The sequence below is a fragment of the Crocodylus porosus genome, unplaced genomic scaffold, assembly GCF_001723895.1.
Source record: "Crocodylus porosus isolate Cpor-Errol unplaced genomic scaffold, CroPor_comp1, whole genome shotgun sequence".
NCBI lineage: Eukaryota > Metazoa > Chordata > Crocodylia > Crocodylidae > Crocodylus > Crocodylus porosus.
The window spans coordinates 86,527,734-86,536,951 of NW_017728931.1; the positions used below are offsets into that span (position 1 = coordinate 86,527,734).

At 41.9% G+C, this 9,218-nt stretch overlaps 1 protein-coding gene across 1 annotated transcript in view; it reads right to left on the reverse strand.

The window, feature by feature from the left end:
* The window catches only part of SLC16A7 (solute carrier family 16 member 7), a 155,003-nt gene that overhangs the window by 145,040 nt on the left and 745 nt on the right, over nt 1–9,218 (reverse strand). The window lies entirely within an intron of this gene.

Genomic DNA, 9,218 nt, shown 5'->3' on the forward strand with positions numbered 1-9,218 from the left:
GGTTAGATGAATACCTTGCTGGGGTCATTTGACCGCAGTACTCTTTCCTGCCATGGCAGGGGGTCGGACTAGATGATCTGCTCAGGTCGCTTCCGACCCTAGAAACTATGAAATCAACTCTTTAGCCACCTAAGTTCTGAAGAACAATTCAAACTTGCCCAGTAGCAGTGACCATAGCTTTTGTTAAATACAACATTTTGAACTTCAGAGTTCCCTCAGAATGGATATCTATTTCCCTTGGATTGTCTGACAGGTTTTTAAATTGCATAAGTGGCATTTTGGTATGAATGTTCAGGTAGGAATTCTGTTTCCCAAATTTATAACCTTATACATGTAGATGACTACATACATGTATAATTCAGTACAGGTCCTAGAAATAAAATGGAGGAGGATCCTCCCATGTTTTAGCCCCCAGGTACTGACTGGTTAGAGCAGGGATGGGCAAAATGGCAAATCAGGCCGAGGGCCAGACTCAAGTTGCCAGCAACCTCTGCCCACATCACTGTGGCCAGTTTCCACGGAGAAGCCAGTGGTGGCAGGGCCATGACAGCGTGGGGGCCAGGGTTTCCATGGAGACTGGCCCCAGCAGCACTGACAGGGTGCACAGCAGAGTGGGGAGTTGCTCCTCTGCTAGGCCTGGGATCTTGCAATGTTGACAGCGTGTTCTGGAGCCGGGGCATGGGCAGCAGATCAGGGCTCTGCCCTGGCTCCGGACCATGTTGTCACTCCTGCAAGATCCCAGCCCCAGAGCAGGTCCCCATCCAGATGCACATCCTGCTGATGCTGCTGGGGCTGGTATCCATGGAAGCCCTGGCCTCATGCTGTCATAGCTCCGCCACTGCTGGGATCTCCATGGAAACTGGCAGCAGTAATGCGTGCAGGGGGCTGCTGGGAAATGAAGTCCACCCCTAAGTCTCAACACTACGAATTTCTAAGCATGCTCAGAAACAAATCACATGGAGCACTTTGGTATGCCTACATCCCCAGAGTAGCCTGTACTGGTAGATGAAAAAAAACCCACCCTACCTCAAACCGACTGGAGGTCAGACACAGTGGTAAGGTTCACTTTTGTCCAATGGTTAAACCTGTTCCTAGAGTAGAGACATGGGTTGTCATTCTTATCCTGAAGGGGTCAGAAAAAATCATCTCCACTTTCCAGAAACATACTCTAACTACTCTAAACACAGACTAAGAGTGTTCTGCATCCTTCCCTGGATGTTTAGAATTTTTTAAAAAATCTGAAACAACTTGTCTGGCACTATTAATTTAAAAATCACAAATTGTAAAAGAACATGTTTCTTTAACACTGTTACTATTAACATGTATTACCAGGAGAAATAAAATAACAATTTCCTTTTACAATTATGCTCTCTATTTACTTTTGGCATATCTTTCAACATGGCAATGAAAAAATCAATGAAATCCTTTTTATTTTGTTCTTAGTCATTTCCATTCAAACCTTTTAGTGCTGTAATATCTATGTTTGTTAACTGTGTCTTTTTTAATTCAGAAAACAAGTGGCTGAGCCTGGAAGCCATAATCAGCCGTTCCATTGGAGTTAATGTCAGAGACAATTTGGTCTTTCATCAACTGACTCCTTTGTGTCTGCAGGGTACTACTGTAAGGGCTTCTAAATAATGACTGAGTTCTTATACTGTCCACATGCCACTAAACATATATCCCAAAAGTGAATTAAAAAAATCTCTCCGTAGGAAAACAATTGCTTCTACTTTTATACATAAAGTGCTACTATTTTCTTGGGATTGATTCTGTTTGTTTCTATTACAAGGTGATACTATCCCATAATCACTGCAAGTTCTATATTCACACAAAATAGCTCAAGCCTCAGTGACAGAAAGATGCCAAGGGCCAGATTAGTTTGAAACAACAAAATGACTTCCTCCTAGCTTGTGAGGGTCATAAGGAGCTCTAACTTCTTGAAAAAGTAGTATCGATCTGGGACAGGACATAGTCATGGCATGTAGGGGTTCTGCAAAGCTAGCTACTTGTTAAGTAGCCTGTGCTTTCAAAAACTTCAAAGACCTTTGATCATAATTTACAGGAGGCCCACCTAGTAGAAAACATATCTGTAGCACATCAGGCCCCTGGGTTATAATACTATCTCACAGATCTTCTCTTCAGGTTGCAAATGTTCAGGCTGGTAGATGGAAAGGGTATATAAACAACTTTGTACAAGTGTGGGTGAATCTAGTCCACTGAATATTAAACACACTGCTGCTGTTATCATTCACTGGAATTGCGTGTATGCAAACAGCACAGGGTGCTATTTTCTGCCTGTTCTGTAATGGTAGACTGTATCTATACTTTTCTGAGATTCATAAACAGTGGCATGAAGTAAAATCTTGTCAAGTTATGTCTCTAGGGTGAAGTCACTATGCCTATCATGCTGTGCTTCTCTGGCAGGCTGCACCCTAAACAGAAAGTAGTGTAGCTACATTCATGTGGTGCTTTGGATGGGCTAAGTAGTACGTTTGAGTGACACAGCCAATTAGGCCTCCCCAAGTTAATTAGCCTGCCTGTGGTGCTGCACAGATGTAGCTACAATTGTTCTGGATTACAAGGCAGCACATGAAGAGTAGCATGGAGTATGTGAGGATACCAGTGCTGAGCACAGTAAACTTACCATGTAGAGATGGTTTATTTGTATTAGTCAAAGCATGCAATTTATACTGTTACCAGGGCCACAGTTTCTAATTGGGGTGCACCCATGCATGCAATAAACCACATACAAATTTAATAATAAACTAAGTTCTGGTTGAATTCTGTTCTCTAATGCTACCTGATTTTTGAGCTATTTACTTATTCATTAGTTGTATTCACCACTCTATCCAAAGAAGGCTTAGGGCAGCTTACAGTAAAGTATCAAAGTAGTGGAACTACCATCAAACCCATCACTCATGATCACAAAGTTAATCCAATTAAGAAAAGCTTTACATGATGAAAAGTGCCAGGATAAAGCACAAACATTTCTCTCGTCTCTTAAATGCTGCACTTTCTTTCAAAATAGTCTATTTTTATTTACTGTAATGATATCAACTATTTTATGAAAACAGTTATTACCAGACACCTAATAAGGATTATCTGGATAAAGAAGGGGGCAAACTGAGGGATGAGATAACAAGAGAGGTGGTCTGAACGTTTTTGATAGGTCTGAATGAATTCAAGTCAGCAGGGTCAGATGAACTTCATCCCAGGGTACTGAGGGAACTAACTGGCAGAGGAGATCTCAGAGACCTTGAAAATGATCTCTGTGAAGTCATGGGAGATGGGCCAGGTACCAGAAGACTGGAAAAAGGCCAGTGTAGTGCACTACTAAAAAAAAAAGGCAAAAAAGGACAACCTAGGGAACCAAAGACCGGTTAGCCTCACCTCAATTCAATATATGGGAAGTTAGTGGAGCATATCCTAAGGAAGGCCATTTGCCTGGAGACAAAAAGGTCAATCAAAAGTAGTAGCTTGCAGAAAAGGCACTTAAGAGGGGTATGGCAGCAGTCTTTAAATACTTGAAGGGATGCCACAAAAAAAGAAGGAAAACAGCTTTTCTGTCTTACTACAGAGTGAAGGACATGAACCAATGGCTTGAAGTTGTAACAAAGTAAGCTGAGATTGGATATCTGGAAAAAACATATTCACTGTTAGAACTGTGAGGCAGAACAGACTGCCTGGAAAAACTGTGGACTCTCTATCACTGGAGGTGTTCAAAAAGAGGTTGGCAACCACGGGTCAGGAATGATCTAGGTATAACTATGCCTGTGTTCTGCTATGGGTATTTCCTAGTTTCTGGGCTTTGTTGGTTGCTCCTCCCTCACACCCTTTTCTGCTACATGTGTCAGGGGTGTTTTAAGCCTCCTGAAAAGGCATCAAGTGTTGGCTACAGCCAAGGCTGGAGACAGTGTTGTGCCAGTGGTCCTGCTGGGACCCAAGCTGGAAGTTCTAGGCTATAGGCTCCTGCCCCTCTGTTCAGGGTCCGACTGATCACCCTGTTTGGGGCCAGGTGAATTATACAAAGTTACAAACTAACTCGGCAAGTTATTTTGGGTAGGGTCTGTCACCCTGCTGGTGTAGGTACAGCTCACAAACTGCAGAAATATTAAAATATGAATGTGATGGGAAGGTGTTCTTAAAGGAGAGCCCATCAAGCCTCTGAATGAAATTCCAAACTTATTTTCAAAAACGAGCTATGGGAAAAAATACCAGATAAATCCCCTATTCTGCATACATACACATGGTTAAGTATGTTTATAGTCTTATTCAATTCAAAATATATGAGTACTTGCAGAATTAGAACTTCTGATACAAAATTTAGCTTGTTTAGGTTTAACATCTTGAAAGAAAGGTTTCTTCTTTTCAGAATTTGTCCTAACTAGAAAAGCTAATCCAACTCAAATAAAGTTTACCTGTCTTGCTAGCTAAGCCTGGCCTATACTCTAGATTTTTCTAGCATAGATACAAATTAACATCATTAGGAAGATTTATAATAGTTGTATATGAGACGAAGCTGCTTTAAATGTCACAAGACAGCAGTGAACCACCTGCCGAAGACAGGTTGTGAACAGGTTACCAACAGGTGCTTAACTTTACCAGTATCAAACATAGTAGATGACTGAAGCTCCCTACAGGAGCTAAATATAAAAAGGTGATCCAAAAAAAGAACTACACAAAAATGATTCAGCTCTCAAAATAGTGTTATTGTCTTTAAAATCATAATTTTTTTAAATAATACATTTGGAATAATAAATTTGGGTTTTGAACTTTTAGTTATCATGTTTTCAGGCTTTTTTCCCATTTACAATTTTACTATGAAAATTTCACTGTACACACCTGACTTCAGGAGGTAGAAACTGTTAGAAATACAAGAAATATTTTACAATTTCAGGGAATTGAAGGCAAGAAGGCCAGATCATCTAGTCAGATTAGAGGCTACAGGATTTCAGCGAGTTTCTTCTGTATGAGGCCCAGTAACTTGAAATATTACAAGACTCACAATAACATTTTGGAAGTTGGGAACAATTAAATCAAGGGATTATAACATATTATGTTACAGCATGCACGTTCTGACACGCACTATTCTGCATACATCAGTTTTGACCTGTTTATATTTTGCCCCCAGACAACTGCTTACTTAACTGTTATCCCATTTTCCTATGTCTGGCACTATTCACATCATGATGCTTCACATCGTACTATGAAAGGGACCATCTTTTGAAAGAGTGTCTGTAAACTACTTTGGGAATCTATGCCCTAAAAAGAAATTGTAATACTAATGTTCTGTAAGTATATGATCCAGGAACCATCTTAATTCATGCTCTGGCATTGATATGGAACCCAGTACAGTACAGATGTAGATGAAATTCCACTAGAACTATATTCAGACAGGATAATTGTAGAGAGATGCTAATGTGTTTTTCCTGATCAAGAATTTTGTTGTGTTGATAAAATACTCAGAAAGGATTGATTCAAAAGTGGCATCTCCAGAACGGGATATGGCCCTACCATCTTTCTACCAGCTCTGCTGCTTCAGCAGAATTCAACTACGCATCAAACATGCAGGACAAGAAGGAGTCTTTAACACAATGGACACTGAACAGGAATAAAAATTCATGAAGCTAGGAAGAAGGGAGAAGCAGCAAAACAAACACGAAAGAAGTGAAACAATGAGTAATAAGGAAGTAAACAAACAAAAAGTTAAAAAAAAATGGAGATAGAGGAGACAGAAATTTAAAGAATGGAGCCACATGTGAATCTGTTAGGAAAAATGTCATTTATCTTCCCTTGTCTTTTTTATTTGTATCATAAACAATGTATCATTTTATAGTTTTATAGAATCTACTACCTTGATAAAAGCTGATTCTAGCACAAAAGAAGAGCAAGAGTTTAAATTGAACACAGAAAGAGAGAAGAGGTGATGCAAAGTGGATTAAGATATGAAAGGGCATTTTTACAATAAAAAGATGCATTAACTTAAAGCTTGCTCCAATCCCTCCCCATTATATAGTTGTGAGTCAGAATTTCCAACATGTACAACCTGTACATTGATATAGCTCTCTGTAACATTATTAAAACCCCACTTGACTTTGAAGCTTAACATCAACCTTTCTTCCCACCACTTACACTATAGAATAACTGAATCACCTGTGTGCTGTTTGGTGACCTGTGTTATTAGCTGATCATAACATACTTTTCTAGCTTTAAAATGTGCAAATCTTTTAGTAGTCCTTGTATCCTCTTGCCATGGCATGCTACTGGTGGCTTAAATGGCCTCCAGATGTTCCTTATTCTAGTCAGTGGAATAAGACTGCCTTTTTAAAGAGAAAACACTCATAGTTACAGTAAAATATCCTTAACCATTGTTTGGCCTATGCAAAAGACCTAGCCACCTTGTTCTAAAACTGCCGGCATAAACACTTTGTACTGTTTTAAAAAGAATTAGCTATAACTGCACAACATTAACAATAACTGTATACACCATTAATACCATTAATACAAACATTATATATTAAATTAAAAGAACAATAATAACTCCACCTTCAGACCCCCGTACAGTTACCAGTCAATATTTGATAGAAATATATGGCTTATCTTCTATACCTTCATAAATTAATTTTTGTGGGGTGACATTTGGCACTTTTTATACAGTAAGACAGGCGTAGGCAACCTTTTCTGGCTGTGACCCAGAATGACCCACCCCAGGTCAGACACAGGCAGGAAGGCCCCCACTTCTCTCTGCAGTGGCATGGGAAGAGCTCCTGCTGAAACCCCCTTGCCACAAATCATGTTCATGGACTATATCCAATGGTTCTGGGGGTTGAATCTGGCCCACAAACCATAGGTTTCCAACCCCAGAAGTAAGATATGAATATGTTTTGTGAATTTATGAAAACATTTCCCAAACATAATACTTAAACATAAACCCATCAGCCTTTCTTTTGTTGACTTTCTAATTTCCCTACTCACTTTCTCCATTCATATTTTTTTCCAAAAATATTTATCTTTGAAAATAACCTCATGATTCCATGCAGTCACATTAGGCTTGGGATACTGTATACTCGGGCATAACAGGTATGCTGTTGAGTTTATGGCACCATTCCTGCAAATGGAGCTGTAAACACCTCTTTCCTTACTATTTGATAAGTTACTTGAGAGCCTCGGATGGAAGTCACTATGGAAACACAAGTAATTATTATCAATACAAGTGAAACAGAGATGAAAGGCTCCATAAAATATTAGCCTTTCAAGATTTCCCCATGTAGGCTTTCAGTAATAACTTCAGTAGGGTTCCTACTACACTGAAAATGTGTTTGTCTGGCATCTGATGGACTCTATGTATCTGGACTGTTTTTCTGTCTTTCATGCATTGGATAGTTTCTGGGAATTTATTCCTACACTGGTTCTGTACCTGCCTGAGGTAAAGAATGTGTGTCTGTATCCAGCCTACCAAGGATCACAGGTCACCGGCAGCTTCTCAGCCTGTTCTTAACTTGTCACTCAGCAGTCATGTTCTGTGAGGATTGCTTCAGCCATGAAGAGTAGCTGGGGTATAGGAACACACATGCCTTCTGCATCAGGACAGGTGGGTAAGAGCAAAACAAGGGATCCTGGTTTTCTCGAATTTAAAAAAATTCCCAATTTTCAGATATAAAAAAAGTAACCCCAAATCCACATTTTTCCGTGACTAAAATGACACACCGCTAATACATAGATACACAATCTAACAGATACATCTATTAGATTGATTAGATATATCTAATAGATTGTGTATCTATATATTAGCAGTGTGTCATTTTAGTCATGGAAAAATGTGGATTTGGGGTTACTTTTTTATACATATCTATCTATATTAGACTGTGTATCTAATATTGGGGGGGTGATTTTAACCATGGAAAAATGTGGATTTGTGGTTACTTTTTTATATCTAAAAATTGGGGATTTTTTTAAATCTGAGAAAACCAGGATCTGTGCTGATTATCCTGCTCGTAGTGAGAAGGTCCCTTTTAAGCAGGCTTATTTGATGACATATGACGTTAACATGGGCTTGACGCTGATGGAGCAATGACTAGTCCCCTGTTATGAAGACGGTATACGTCAACTGATTTGGGGAGAAACTAAAAGAAAGCAGGGAGGGAAGAGAGTGAGGTCACAGGTTCAAAATGAGTGCACCAAGGCACCGGCCAGCACCCACTGCCCCTCCAGTGAGTCCAAGGAGCTAGTGGACACTGTCTGGTGAAACTCTGCCCAGAATTATGAAGGGATGAGGGGCTGGGAAATGGCCCCACAGGCCTTAGGGGTCCTCCTGTCCAGATACCTATCCAGAAAGGAGGCTATTAGCCCAGTTACCAGGGTGCCCCTTTTAAACAGGCCTATTTGTAATCCTTCAGGGGCGTGGGCCTCCTGTAAGCCCACCACGTAACCTTTTAGCCTCCCTCAGACAGGGAAGCTACAGAAAAGGGTGGCAGTTGATTACGGGGGACAAACAATAAAGAAAACAGCAACGAGAGTGAATGTCAAAGGTTCATAACAAGAGCGCCAAGAGGGGACACTGAGCAGAGCAGACCCAAATGAGTCCAGGGAGCCAGCAGACACTACCCAGAGACAGGAATGAACTGGTGCAAGCAAAGCAGCCCCACAGGCCCTGAGGGTCCTTCTGGCCACAGTCTCCTCCAGGGATAGGTGTATTAGCCATTAGCTGGGTGCCCTTTTTCAAGAGGAAGCCCTAAGGGCGGCTGGGGTTGGTCCCCACCTGCCCACATGACACAAGGCAGTTCCAGCAGGGGAAAAAACCTCTCTTGGTTTCACACTGGGCTTGCAGCCACCAAGGTCACCGGGTAAAGAGCTGCTAGCCGCAGCCCCTCCCAGCCAGCAGAGCCACCAGCACTACTGGGATGGCCCCACATCAGACCCTGGGGCCATTTCGGGCTCCTCAACACAAGAGGCGAGTCAGGGGCAGGTTTTGCCAGATCTCCCCTGGATCCTGCTGGGGGGGGGGGAGGTGTTTCATCATCATCCCCTTCATCACCCCACGCCCGGCACCGGGCTGGGGACAGGAGAGCGGCTCCAAGCCCCCTTCCTGCCCCCTCGGCTGCAAAGCCCGCTCTGCCCAGCCCCGCAGCGCCGCCCGGCCCGGTCCGGCGCGGGGGAGGGGGCGGGGCAACACGCGCCTCATGCGGCACAAGCACAAAGGCAGCCGCGGGCCCGGCCCC